The following is a 13,930-nucleotide window of genomic DNA, read 5'->3' on the forward strand; positions in this document are numbered from 1 at the left end:
AGCTATCCCCAGTCCTTGCAGCCTTTCTACACTGCCAAAGCTCAGCCATTTCCAGTATTTGTGGCTGTTCTTTGTTTCCCTGCTGGACTTAACTATACCAGCTGTTACCCAAATATTGGGAGATGCTACTTAGAAGGTCGCTGTAACATGCCAATAGAGAGACTTTACACTGTAAATCCCTCGTACTTTTAATAATCTACTGACAGCAGACACAAAGAAAATCCAAATAAACCATGATCTTCCCAAATACAGATGGTTTGGATTTTATAGAATTGGCTTGAACAGATTAATAGAGCCCTGACCTAAGCAGAAAATGCTCTTTAGGAAATGAGCTGGATGCCTCCAGCTCACCAAACAGCATTATGAGAGCAAACTGCTGCCAGAGGCTGCTCAGAATGACTTGCTTTTTGCTGTTCAGTTTATTATTTATTTATTCTCAACAGCTCTGGTGAAATACAAAATGAGAGTGCAGAGGTCCCCAGCCACTCAGGAGGTGAAAATCACCCAGACAAGGCTCCCTTTGGTTTGATGTGGCACCAGCTGCACATGGAGTTTTGTAATTCCTGTCTTTTAAATGATTATTGTACTTCAGTGACTGCCAAGGGGTATTTAAAATGTTCTATTCACGCTGTATTACTCATTCCAGTGAACTTAACAAATCATAAAAGTAGTAGTGGCAAGGTACAGGTTTTATCTGATTGGCTCTTCCATCGTGATTTAAAACAGGATTTCATGATTTCTGCAGAGGAAGAAATAAAATCTGCATCACACCGAGCCAAAAGGAGGCTGTGTACAGACACACCTCAGCATCGTTCAATATTTAATGGTGTTACTTAACAATCTTTTGCTGAAAAAAGGCTTTTCTCACTGCGAAGCTTCTCACTGGTGATGATTTTTCTCCTGCCTTCTGGAAAAAATTTCATAAGAAATGTTAATATTTTATCAGGTTGCTGTTGGACTAACATAATTACCTCTGTGTTCTCAGTATATACCTTCCTTAAAGCATTATTGAAATGGCTGGGGGCTGAGCATGGTTCAGAACACAGAAAATGAGTAAAAGAATAACTATTTAAAAACATGTCAGTATTTTATAATGCATTATTGAGAATGTCATAGAAAACGCATTAAAGCTATAAGCCAAGCCAAGTTGAATTGAGCTCCCACAAAACATAAATTGTTAATTGTTGCTCAGTTCCCAGTGACAGTATAACACTGCAGGCATGAGGAAGAAAAAAAAAGACTAACCCTGGAGAAGTCCAGAGAAGTCCTGTGTCTCTGTCAGTAAACGGTAGTTTACAGGAAAGGAAAAACCCAACATTTTGGGGCTATTTAAAGAGTAATAATAGAATTGCAGGTGTGGTGCCACAGCCTTTGGAAAGGGGCTGCTAATTGTTCTAAAAGGCCTTTGATATAGTCAGTGGCCCATTTTCCAGACAATTCCTTCCAGCTCACCATCTCCCACAGCATGGGAGTGTTCTGGATCGTGTGGGAGTGGGGGGGCCAGGTCCCCAGGCAGCAGTGCCACTGGCAGAGGCCCCTGGGCAGTGCTGTCACAGGGCAGGAGCTTTCCTTCCAGGTCAGTACTTAACCTGAGGATGTTTTACCTTGCTTAGCCCATGAGCAATCCAAATACCATGAGATTTGTTCTGCAGACTGTTTCTTTCACTTGCATTTCACATTCTGTCTGTATTAATACACCTTGGGTTTGTTGGGATGTGTGTGGTACTGAGAATCACAGGAAGACATCCCTGAGGAGGACAGCAAAAGAGGAAAATAAAATGAAACCTGAAGCATTTATGAAGTAAAGTTGCTCAGATTTGTACTGTGTCAGGGTCACTCAGCAGTGTGTGAGTCCCACCTGCGTGTGGCACTCACCTGTCTGGGCAAGTGGCAGGGAGGGAGAGCATCCAACAGGCCTGGAGTTGAGAGCTGGGGATAGAGTGAGACACAGGAGCTTTCCACAGCTTCCGTGGGAATACGGGTGTTCAGGTGAGTCACACGGGCCTGAGTCAAGCCCAGAGCCTCTAATCTCTGGGGCATCTCCCTAGCAATGCTGTCCCTCCTGTTCCACCACACCACGGGCCACTGCAGGGACAGGAGCTCTCCCTAAAGCTCCCTGAGCTGCTCACCCCTTGAGGGAAGAAAAACCCCAGACCCAAAAGACTGGTGTAATTAACATTCAGACTCATCTTGCTTGGTCTCTTGTCTCTGGAACTGGCCGGAGTGGAAAATTACCTCCTTCTGTTAGCCTCTCTATAATTCTATGTAATTTGATTTCTCCTGGTTCTTATATTATGGTGCATAGGGAATAAGTATCAGGTGTCCATCTTCTCCAGAGATTTGTGCTCTTACAGGCCCATACCCCCTCCTTCAGTCCCTTTCCTGCTGCAAACCTATAGCACAGCCAGTCCCTCTAAGCTCCCCAGCTTTCCTTAACCTGTGGGACCTTTCAAACAATCCATTTCAGTTCTAAGCAGTGCCTTTGCAATCCTCATCCTCTTTACCTCCCCTCCCAGCCCGTTACAGGGTGGCTCTTTGGGAGTAAGAGCCCTGACAAACACAACCCTGAGACAACAGACCTGCACCTTCCTGTAAAGCACTTTCTGGCTGCAGATTTGGTACTTGCAGCATTGGGCTACCCCACCAAATATAGCTTTTCTTAGTTCATGTCTTGCTAAAGCTGGTGTGCCACCCCAAGAGCTGTCAGCACACCACCCCAACACATGGCCATGGTGGGATACTCCATATGAGCTTGAAATGTTTTTACTGAGGGCACAATTCCTTGTCCAGGATCCTTCAAGGGTATTTTTGGCTGGCATAGCCCCAGTGAAAATCCTGCACCAATGCTTTCTGGAAGGAAGGGGGAAGGAAGGGAGAGGTCAGCTCAAGCTCTGGAGCCCTGCCCCTGGGAAGAGGAGCAAAGGAATTTGGGTCTCATGGAAGTTTCCGGATTGTTGCCTGCATTGCTCATTCTCTGCAGGATTATCAATAGGGAATTTGCACTAAAATCCCTCTCTGCTGACCTTTAAGGAGACATTGCCGTGTTCAAACTCGCAAGCTCTGGGAAGGAGCCCAGCTTTTGTAAATCCTCTATCATTCCTGCCCCAAACAGTAATCAGCACACCCACCCCACCCGTCCCATTGGAATTCCAAATCATGAATGCATATCTCGTTTCGGGGTGGAGATTTCTCCTGCACTTTGGGTTTCGTAACCCCACTGTTTGGGTTGCAGCTGACAATCATTTCTCCTGTGTCTGCTGGGCACGGAATGACTTCTTCCATTCCAAATGCCAAGTGCAGCACAGTTGCTTTGTGGAGGTTTATCCAGGTTAGGACAAGTCCTCCTCCTCCTCCTCCTGGCAGGTTTTGGATGCATGAGGACAGATTTTCTCACACTGCTGCAAGAGGAATCATTATCCTCAGTCTATCACACTTGCTAACATCTTCCACTTTACTGCCATTACTTTTCATCTCCAACTGGGATTATGGGATTAACTGGTCAGTGTGCACGGGGACTCTGCAGAACAGCAGGGAGGAGGGATAACAGTTCCACAAAAAATCAGATTGGAGATCTGATTTTCCAACCCAAACCATTCCACGATTCCATGATTCTAAGAGCAAATCAGGAAGGAGAGGGACTTTAGAACTACTCCAATATAAAAGCCAAGTGCAGTCAGTCAGGTACTCTTAATTGAGATCCTACTGACATAACGCAGGAGATTTAGATACATTTTAGTATCTTTTGTTTTGGTCGGTTGTTTTTTTTTTTTTAATCAAAATCAATTCAACTGGCTTTTCCAATCACTGAAATTCTTGATTTGAAAAGCTTTTTGAGCCCCTTGCTCCCAGGCAGTTGGTAAATGGCTCACACCAAGTGAGGGGCTGTGCTTGAACACTGTGCTCAGGAAGGCGGTGCCTGAAGCAGCACCCAGGTGTTGGGTAATTGCAGCTGCACATTTACAAGTGCCAGTAACTGTATTGTTCACTCCTGAAGCTTTGCTCTCACTCACAGTGAGCTCCACTAGTTCTATGAAAAGTCCAGGTTGGGTCACACGAATATTTAGGGAGTCAGATATCTCAATTTGTCTGATGGGATTTCTTACAGCTCTGGTGTACTCTGATCTGATTTTTCATCCTCTGTTGTAGCACTTACAGATTCAGAAATTAGAAATGTTACAGCCACTTGCATCCACTCCCATCTACTAAGGAACACAGAATATAGTGGTACTTTTGACAGAAATTTAGAGATTGATGGGGAAAATCATGGGGGTTGAAACCAGGAAAGTTAATTTGATGATCCAACCCTCCTCGCAGTGATGTCAGTTTCTGTTAATAATTGAGACATTATTAGGGCTATCCCTACTTTTAATATCATCTTTCTAAAGTAGAACTCATTCACTTACCTCAAATCCAGACAACATCAGGATTTTGATTCTTGTGGAATTGAAGGCAGGTCAAACTCACAGTCCTACCTGACCATGTCTGAAGGAGAAACAGGAGTGATCCCCAAGACATGGCCTTTAGACCCTTTAAAGTGTGACAAACATACAATTAATAACAGACAAACTACTTCAGTGAGGTTTGGCAAGAAATCTCAGCCCCCCCATCTTTGTTCCTGTCCAAAAGGGAGATTTTGGATCTCCCTCTCTCAAAAGCAGCAATGAGCTTTACCATTTCTGTGCCTTTGTTTCAGTTGTGTGAAGTCAGACAATACTGACAGGTGTTCCTGAAAGGAGGTGTAAGAAGCTTTCAACCATTTCTGCACAGGGCTATAAAGATTTGGGAGAAAAGTGACTTTTTGTGGTTTCCTTCAGGAGATGTCCCCATATCAAATCTTTTAGGAAATACCTGTTCTTGAATAAAACATGCTCATTAGAAGAAGGATAATATTAACCTGGAGACCCTGGAAGATCCTCGGGCACAGAAAGCAACAGCATCCCTCTGAAAGGGGTGAAAGATTCGGCTCCAACCCCACGAAGTGCTTGCCAGGATGTGGCACCAATCCCACCAGCTCACACTGAGGCATTTGGATAGTCCTGTTCAATGAGCTCTTTGGTTCCATTTGGGTTTGTACTGTTTTTAAAAATTTCTGTGCATTCAACCAAAGCAAACTGTCATGGCACAAGTTATTGACTGAACTTCCTGAGGTGCCTTAACCTAAAGGAATACTGCAGCAGTGGATACTGCAGCAATAAAATTGCAGAATGTTAATGAGTAAGTGTTTCACTAGGATTTCTGTGAGTGTGACTGCTGTAGGGAAATGAATCAGTTGTCTGTGCTTAGTGGAATTATCTTTATAAACAGTTCACTTGCAGGCTGAGGGGACTGTAGGGCATACCATGAGAGCAACCATGTGCGAAACAGCCAGAATATTTTCTCTCTATTCTCTTATGCTGTTTGTCTAACTTCAACTCAAGCTGCCCAACATTTCTCCAGAGCCTGGGCATGGTTTGGGAAATGCAGGGTCTCTCTTCAAAACACAGATTCAGAACAGTCTAATAATTAACAGTACAAGAGAGTTCTGGTGTAGGATAAGGAATGCCAATTAAGAATATCCATATTCCAAAATACTCCTGGAAGTACTCAGTGTCGGTCTGTTGAGGAGCCCAGCAAGGCACTTCCCCCTTGGCTGTATGGCTCACATGGCACCCTTGGCCCAGCGTCCCACAGCTGGATAGGCTGAGCACCACAGAGGAGGGAAGAAGAAGAGGGAACAAACAAAACAGAGCAGAGGGAAACAAGAGGGATTAGTTAGAGGAGAACTGGGAGGAGAGTAGTGAGCAAAAGGGTGAGTAGGAGGAAAATCAATCTGAGGTGTGGGTGGGTAAGAGGTACATAAAGCCATGAAGATGGCACCAGATTAGAGTCGTGAGTCAAACATTGAAGCATAGAACAAGTCTACAAAGGGTATCTCAGATTGCTCTAATTCACACAAAAATGTGGGGAAAGAACCACTCTGCCAGAGATCTGTTACACAAACCCAATATTCACCATGTGCAATAAGTAAAGCTCAAAGTTGAGTTAAGGGGCTGATGCACATATGTGGGGTCAAGTGGCAGCACAGGTTCCAAACGTGCCCAAAATACAAGGAAGGAATAGAATGGGATTAAGAATTGTGCAAAAATGTAAAAACTGAGATTACTTGGAAAGGTCCCTCCCTGAAAAAGGAGGACTTTATATGGTTTATACTTACCGAGCCATCTTAGGCTCTGAAGAGGAATCAGTTCAATCCACCCAGCCTCTGAATTGCACTCATGGACATTTTTCATCGATCAACCACACAGGGAGTAGAGACACTTACCCTGGCAAACCAAAAATGGCCAGTGCCAGATGGTATGAAACCTGTGATGGTTTTTCTTGCCTTAAAACCTTATCCGCCTTACTACTTATTTCTGTAAGATTACACCTCTTTATAGCACCCTCTAACCTTCTTGGGGCCATGGTTGAAATTCAATCCTGAACTGGCTGAACATCACATGGAGACTGTTCTTCTGGTGCTTCCATATTCATCTCCATCTGGTATGCTGGGAAGAAGAGCCAGAAGGATGCAGTGAGTGACACCTCCTCTTGCCAGAAGACCCTCCAGGCAGCAGCTCATGCCAATGGCAGAACATGCTCTCCAGGGAGGGGATCACATACCTCATGTACTCAAACCACCCTCAAAAGAACAAACTCCTTCTCTGACACAGAAAGATTCAGAGATAAATCTTCGTCAGCAAGGAAGATGTACAGATCTGTCAGAAACACCATCTGAGGCTACCTGAGGTTCAGCAGGTTGGCATTTCTGTGCCAGACAAACATGTTTTGCTTGTCTGTTCATAAATTCTGAACACAATCATTTCTGCTGACACTCACAGGGATGGCAACACACGGCAGAGGGAAGCTGGGGACAGCACAGCTCCATCCATCCAAGTCAGGCTCCTTGGAGCTTCTCTGGCAAGACAACAATTTGCAGGAATTCTGAGAGCAAGAGTAGGAAATAGTAACCAACCAAAACCTAAATGTGTTGTTTATCTGAGGGTACAGGTTGAACACTGCAGGGAACCCGATTCCCAGCCTCCCCAAACAAGAGTCAGGAACAGTTCTCCAGAGATGTGTTAAATTATTCTGAAGTAAGGCTGATAGCGTGGCATCTGTGTGAGCCTGTGCAGCTACTTTTCTTGCTGAGTGGGAGGAGGATTAGTAGAGAGAGAAAAAAGACTTCAGTGAAGGTATTCTGTGTTGTCAAAAGCTGCAGCACGTGTAACTCTGTGGGTGGCTGCACATCCTTACGGAGTCCCCACGGATTGCGGCGGGGCTCTGCCTCTTTTCTCATCAGCCAGAGCTGGATGCATCCTCCTGTGGGCACACACCTATAACAGGAATATATTATGGATTTGTTTTGGTCCAAATAGCAGCACTTTTGAAGAAGTTGCACAAATTTAATGCAGATGTGCCTACATCAAGATTGCTGACATTTCTATAGACCAACACACACAAAGCATAAATCACATTTACCAGCAATCCAGTGCTTAGGCATTTCCACTGTGCTTACTTCAGGAGTTTAATCAAATGAATGCTATCACCATCTAACATCATTAATCAGCCATTTTAAGCAGTAATGGGGGCTTAAAGTAGGATGAGCGAGTGAATTTCTAGTTAGCTCACACTTCTCTGCATATTAATTTTAAGTCTTGAATAGAATCATAAAATATCCTGAGTTGGAAGGGACCCACAGGGATCAGCAGAGTCCAACTCCCAGCTAGCCAGTACAACGCCTTCCTGCCCTCATTCTGTTTCAAATCAATCTTTGCCACAGCTCTACATGAGCTCTGCCCAGTGATTAATTTTCTGGAATACTTTCCCCTTAGTTTCAGGCTTGAAGTCACATCTATAGGAAACAGCATTTTAACTTCCATAAGGCACCTTCCTTGGTACACAGAAGAGGACAAAGACCAAAAGAATTTATTTTTCCTGTGTATATGGAGCCTGCAAAAGAACCATGGAAGCTATAAACCAGGAAAAGAAGAAGGATGCTGTGACAAGTTTTATATATATATATATATGTGGCCACTTTATTGTAATGCCTCTATAATATATATATACACATATATATCTATACATATACACACGCACATACATACATGTATATATATATACAGCCATGGCTGTTGGTACAGGCCCACTCATGAACATGTTACATAAAATGACATTGTGAGGTGGCTAAAAGCAGCAACTTCCCTCAAAAACAAACAAACTGACTCACTTTCACATGTCTCTGGTAAAACAGAGGGATGCTGCTACGTGATGGATAAACCCTGTGGATCCTGGGGACAGCTGCCTTCCCAGTTCCAGCAGAACTACGTGGTCCCATGGCAGGACCTGGCTGCTCACAAGTGGCTCCTTACCTGTTCCCATGTGCAGGGAACCATTGCTGGAAATCTGTGCACAGAGCTGGCTGTCCTCCTTGCAAACTACTCCTGCAATAGAGAAAAATATAACAATCCACATAACCTATTATTAAAATAAAACGGGTGAGGTGTTGGGGTCCCTCCCCTGCCGTGTAGCCCTGGGAGAGGGGCCCTGAGGGCACAGACACGGGGCTACCCTGTCCCTGCTCAGCCTCGTTCCCATTGGTTGGTTTGTGTTCCCTGCGCGGGCAGAAGGACCCTTGGTCCCGTGACTGGAACAGTTCCTCGGCAGAGCTCCGGCCATGCGGCTGGAGAAATAAACATCTCTGAAACAGCTAGCAAGAATCTGTCTGTCCATATATATTTCCTTTCCACGGGACTCCTGGTTTGATATATGCGTGTTGCAGGATCCCCACTGCAACAAATGGTGGAGATTTGTGAGCAGAACGATCCCCGATCCCTAAGCGACTGATTTGTGTGAGTAAACCCTGGAAACTTTGGATTCCTCTTCTTGGTTTTGCTTTGCTATTCCATATCTAAACTATGGAGGAACCGTGGGAAGACTCTTGGCTCTCAGAGCCGCATATGGACATTTATCTTAAACTTAAAATGATTCTTGAACAACGATTTGTAAATTTTAGCTTGATTCAAGCTCAAAAAGAACTGAAACACTTCCTGGCATGGTTGTTTAAGAACTTTTTCTATGTTTCTTGGGATTTAATTCTTACCAAGGGCTTTTGGAAAACCGTTTGGACACAGTTAATACTGGAGTCAAAATATATGCCGATGGAAGAATATTTTCGTGAATATTATTTAGTTACCGAGACTGTTGAGCAATGTCAGCTGTGTCCTGGTGAAGGGAAGCGTGGCGCAGGGACCGTGCGGCCCAGGCCACGTGCACCGAGCGCTCTGCGAGCAGCAGCGAGGCAGTTCCCGCGTGCGGGCGGAGCCACGCGAGCCGCAGTGTCGGTGGCGGAGCGAGGCGCGGCGGGACCCGGCGGTGCCCGAATGGCCCCGTGCAGCGCGTGGTGGAGCGAGCCCCGGGAATGCCCGACCGAGAGGGGCGGCGCGCGGGCAGCGGCTGGCGGCGGTGGCGGTGGAGCGGAGCCGTGCCCAGCCGAGACGCGCGCTGGAGCAGGGCGCGGGGGAGTCGTCGCTCGGGGGCCCGGCCGAGACGTGGGTGCAGCGCCCGGCATCGGCAGCGAAGCTGCGACCAGAGGAGGCGACGCACGGAGAACTGAGCGGCGTGGCCCGGCCCGGCCCGCGCAGCCCCGAACGCGACCCCGGGAAGAGCGCGCAGGCACGAGCAGCTCCGACAATTCCAACACGGGAGCGACCAAAGGAGAGAGCAAAGACGCAGCGAGACAGAAAACAGCAGCCACTCGGAAAAAGGAAAAGATCATAGCAACTAAGACCTTAGGGATAGTAAAATGGTATAATGTTAAGCAAAATTATGGTTTTATAACAAGGTGTGACAACCAGCAAGACATATTCGTGCATAGAACTGCTATTAAAAAGAATAACCCTGAAAAATGCATCCCAAGCTTGGGAGATGGAGAGGTGGTGGAATTTAATATTGTACTAGGGAGAAAAGGGTTACAAGCATCGCAGGTCACTGGGCCTGATGGTGTTCCTGTAAAAGGCAGTATATATGCAAAAAATCGTAGTCATGTTAGACAGTATCTCCATTGTAAGCCCCCCCTACAGTTTCCCTTTCCTAATCCCACCTTTCCCTTTTACCCTATGTCCTATTACCCCCAGTGTATTCCCAATCCGTTTTTTCATCCATGGTTTCCCTCACAAAACCATGCTTTTGCCAATTGTTTCCCCAAAAATCCCTTTCCAATGCCGAGTGGGGGATGAAAAGGGGGAGGGAAGAAGTTAAACCCTCTCCTGCCTCAGTTTCCCCACAAAGCATGCTCAGAGAGTCCTGTATCCCTTCTGTCAGCCCTAAGATGTTCCACAGAATCTGTTTGGACATTTAAAGACTCAGGAGGGTGGTTTGTTTTGTCTTGAAACTGTTCTTGTTATGTTTATCCAGTTGTTTTCATTCTCCTTTTGTTGAAGTAAAACGGGTGAGGTGTTCGGGTCCCTCCCCTGCCGTGTAGCCCTGGGAGAGGGGCCCTGAGGGCACAGACACGGGGTTTCCCTGCCCCTGCTCAGCCTCGTTCCCATTGGTTGGTTTGTGTTCCCTGCGCGGGCAGAAGGACCCTTGGTCCCGTGACTGGAACAGTTCCTGGGCAGAGCCCCGGCCATGCGGCTGGAGAAATAAACATCTCTCTGAAACAGCTAGCAAGAATCTGTCTGTCCATATATATTTCCTTTCCACGGGACTCCTGGTTTGATATATGCGTGTTGCAGGATCCCCACTGCAACAACCTATTGCTCCTTTTGTGTCTCAGACCTCTGCTTCCCTGCCCAGACAGGCTGCCCATGTGGTGAGAGAGCAATTGTAGGGCAGAATAATCCATTAGGAGCATCTGGATGCATACCCTGCAGCCACAATTTGTCCTTGGTGTTCTTACTTTCTTCTCCTTAATCGTATTCCCTGCCTGCTGGAGTGTGAGCAGCATTTCAGTCACTGGAATCACTTTACTAGGACATATCACTTGGAATTGCTTCAGAGATGATTTAATCTTTGTACAATGCTTTGAATTTGTAAGTAATATTATTGCTATGATACCTCGCTCTCTCCTGGAGGATTCCCCTGCTACTGCAAATTTTCATGGAATTATGGCTAAAATTGCCTGGCAGACTGGTTTCTCTCATCTTTTTTTTCAGGCCAGCCAGTCAGGAGAACAGCAATGTGCACTATCTGGGACAACATCCCAAAGTAAACACCCGCACAAAGGGCTCTGAGTAATGTTGTAGTAATTCCTGATCACAGAAGTGCCTTCAGGGAAACACGAGATGGATTCCCTTTTTAAACCACATAAAATAATAGCAGGGTTTTGTTGCTGCTTTAGTCAAGCCAACATACATCCCCTTCCCTCAGAAAGTAATAAAACAGCAAATTGCCCCAAATGGGCCCGGTTTTGTTCAGACAACAATGCAAGTCATAAAATCAATAATATCCCAAAACAATTGCCCAGAGCTGAACAATGGGATACACTGGGTGAAAGCTAAGCAGGAGTAATGCCCCCTTAAGGGAAGACTCATCACACATCACAGGAGACAGAATGCAGCAAGGAAGAGTGACAGCCAGAACAGCCTGAATTTTGATTTGTGGCAATACAGACTCATAGGGAGGGAAAAAAAAAAACAAACCAAAACAACCTTCTACTGTAAAAAAAACCCAGACAAAACCCCAAACAAAAAGACTACCACCACCACCACAACAACAACAAAAAAAAACCAAACAAGAAAACCAAACAAACCCAAACAAACAAAAAAAACTCAATCAGAAAAAGAAGACTTTCTAAGTGTACTCTGATGGGAACCTTTCCATGTTCAAAAGGGTCCAGAGACCAATCTGTGAGCAAAACTCACCTTTCCACTGACATTCCAAATGGGAACCTGAGAAGGAATGAAGTGCTTGAACACCTGCACAGCTCCAGGACTAAATGGGTTCAGCTCTTCTGGGGAAAGGAAATTCAGAAAGGAAATACAATGGAAACAGGCACAGAACTCAGGTGAGTGATTTTTAGTTCCTCAGTCTTATCCTTCATTTCCAAATATCCCTGCAAGACCATGTGTATATTCTACTCCTCTGAATGTATCACTGAACTCGGCAGCATTTGTCATTTCCCAGATCCCAGTAACTCCATTCTCTCCTGCTTCCTAAACTAATCCTGAGTGACAGCGTGTAGATCTAATGCTTTGAAAGCATTATTTTAAAGCCAAATGTGCTCCGTCAGGAACCGCAGCAAACCTGGAAGCAGCAGGTCAGTCCATGCTGTTCCGCAGAGCTCACGCCGGGAATTCAGCGGTGTGGTTCCCCATCTGTCGGCAGGAGCAAGGAGTAACACAGGAGCTCCTCAGGAAAACAGATTGGGATTCAGACGGAGTCAAGGGCCCCGTTCTGTTTTCCTTAGAAACGTCAACCCCTGATTTCACAACCTGGGGAAAAGAGCTGCCCTCCACGTGGGAAACGTCCCTGCCATGCTCGGTGGAGAGGTTTTAGAGGAACATGGACTTGCATAAAATCCATGAGTATAGATTTGATGGATCACAGCCAGGAAGGGGAATGCACAGGAAACAACACTTTGAATAGCTGGAGTAGGAAAAATCTCCACACCTCCACGTCCTTGCTGTGAAATTTGCGTTAGGATTTCTGTATGTCTGTAAGCACGAGAGGGTCCCTTATCCAGGGAATAACGGGGCACGCTCCAAGTGCGGTTTAGCAGTCACTGCTCCATTGTTGCGGAATTCTCTGCTGAGCTGCACTAACCCCAGCTATGGTAATTAACGATTCACTTGGAAAGGAGCCTGATTTAAAGCTGAGCTCTCTCCAGCAAGTGCCAAACATGAGGCAGGAAAGTACCTGGGCAGAGAAAAGCTCCCTGGAGAAACCTGTACACAAACACGAGTCTCCTGCTAATCTGCTCTTAGAAGAAATTCTAAGGTTCTGGCACAAGGTGAAACCACCTCTTTTGTTGATTTAGTGAACAATATTCCATCTGAAATCACATCACTGTGTGAAGAGGTACAAAGGCACAAAGGTATCCCTCTGCCCTGAGGGGTTATCTCTGGAGCTGTGGCTGCTATTGATTTGTTGGTTCCTTCTCTTTTAGATCTCGATGTTAGGAAATTGAAACTTCCAAAAGATCTGGGCTCAGCCTTCTTGATACTGAAACAGGGCTTTAGCCTAGGAAGACCTCTAATCTATCAATTTTGTCTGAAAGTTTTTTATTTAAATGGGGGAGGAAAAAAGGAAAAAGAGGAAGAGAAGGAGCAGTGCGACAGAAAGGATTGTATTTTTGACTAGGGCATGTTGCTATTTTGGGGCAAAGGGTCCTGAGTGAAAGATGAGACTGAGGAATAAAGGAGAGGACAGAGAAAAAAAGTCCTGAAGCAGAACTGGAAATACCTGCTGGGACTGACCAAGATCGGGGTCTGAGAGGGGCAACGGCGGATGCTCCTCCTCATGGCCCCAACGTATGGAACAGCTGCTGTTTCCCTCAGACATGGACCTGTACTACGTAAGTGTAAAACTAATATTTGGGCTGGGCCATTAATCACTGTTAAGGGGCCCTTTTATCTCCAGTAAACTCCTTCCTGACAGTGCGTCCCACAAACCAGGCTTTGCATGCAGCGGCCTTGTGAATACCGAAGTCAAAGCCAAATGTTCCACCCTGGACAGGAATTAACATCCTGCACAAAATGGGAATTGTCAAAGGCACAAGTAACCTCTGCTGCTTTGTTAACCCAAAATGTTCCTGATTATAATTAACTTTGGTTTTATTCTGGTGTGAGGAATTTGAGGCAGCCAGTAAAACAGAAAAGTGCTGAAAGACACAGCTCTGGAACTCAGCATCACATTTTTGGTCTAGGAAAACCAAGTCTGTTTGAACAAGACTTTTCTGGCACAGGAAAATTGA

At 45.7% G+C, this 13,930-nt stretch overlaps 1 long non-coding RNA gene across 4 annotated transcripts in view; it reads right to left on the bottom strand.

Annotated features, from left to right (window-relative positions):
• Window positions 1-163: 163 nt before the first annotated feature.
• The window catches only part of LOC125319841, a 48,772-nt gene continuing 35,005 nt past the window's right edge, over window positions 164-13,930 (bottom strand). Inside the window, exons 5-10 of one of the 4 annotated variants that reach the window (XR_007200911.1) lie at window positions 11,880-11,968; window positions 8,388-8,459; window positions 6,640-7,352; window positions 6,428-6,524; window positions 1,605-4,527; window positions 164-907 (exon numbers count right to left, since the gene is read on the bottom strand). This is a non-coding gene — a long non-coding RNA (uncharacterized LOC125319841). Of the gene's footprint in view, window positions 908-1,604; window positions 6,525-6,639; window positions 7,353-8,387; window positions 8,460-11,879; window positions 11,969-13,930 lie in introns of all 4 variants that reach the window. The other 3 variants (XR_007200913.1, XR_007200912.1, XR_007200910.1) reach the window with 3 other exon arrangements.

This window comes from Corvus hawaiiensis, chromosome Z (assembly GCF_020740725.1).
Source record: "Corvus hawaiiensis isolate bCorHaw1 chromosome Z, bCorHaw1.pri.cur, whole genome shotgun sequence".
NCBI classification, from domain to species: Eukaryota; Metazoa; Chordata; class Aves; order Passeriformes; family Corvidae; genus Corvus; species Corvus hawaiiensis.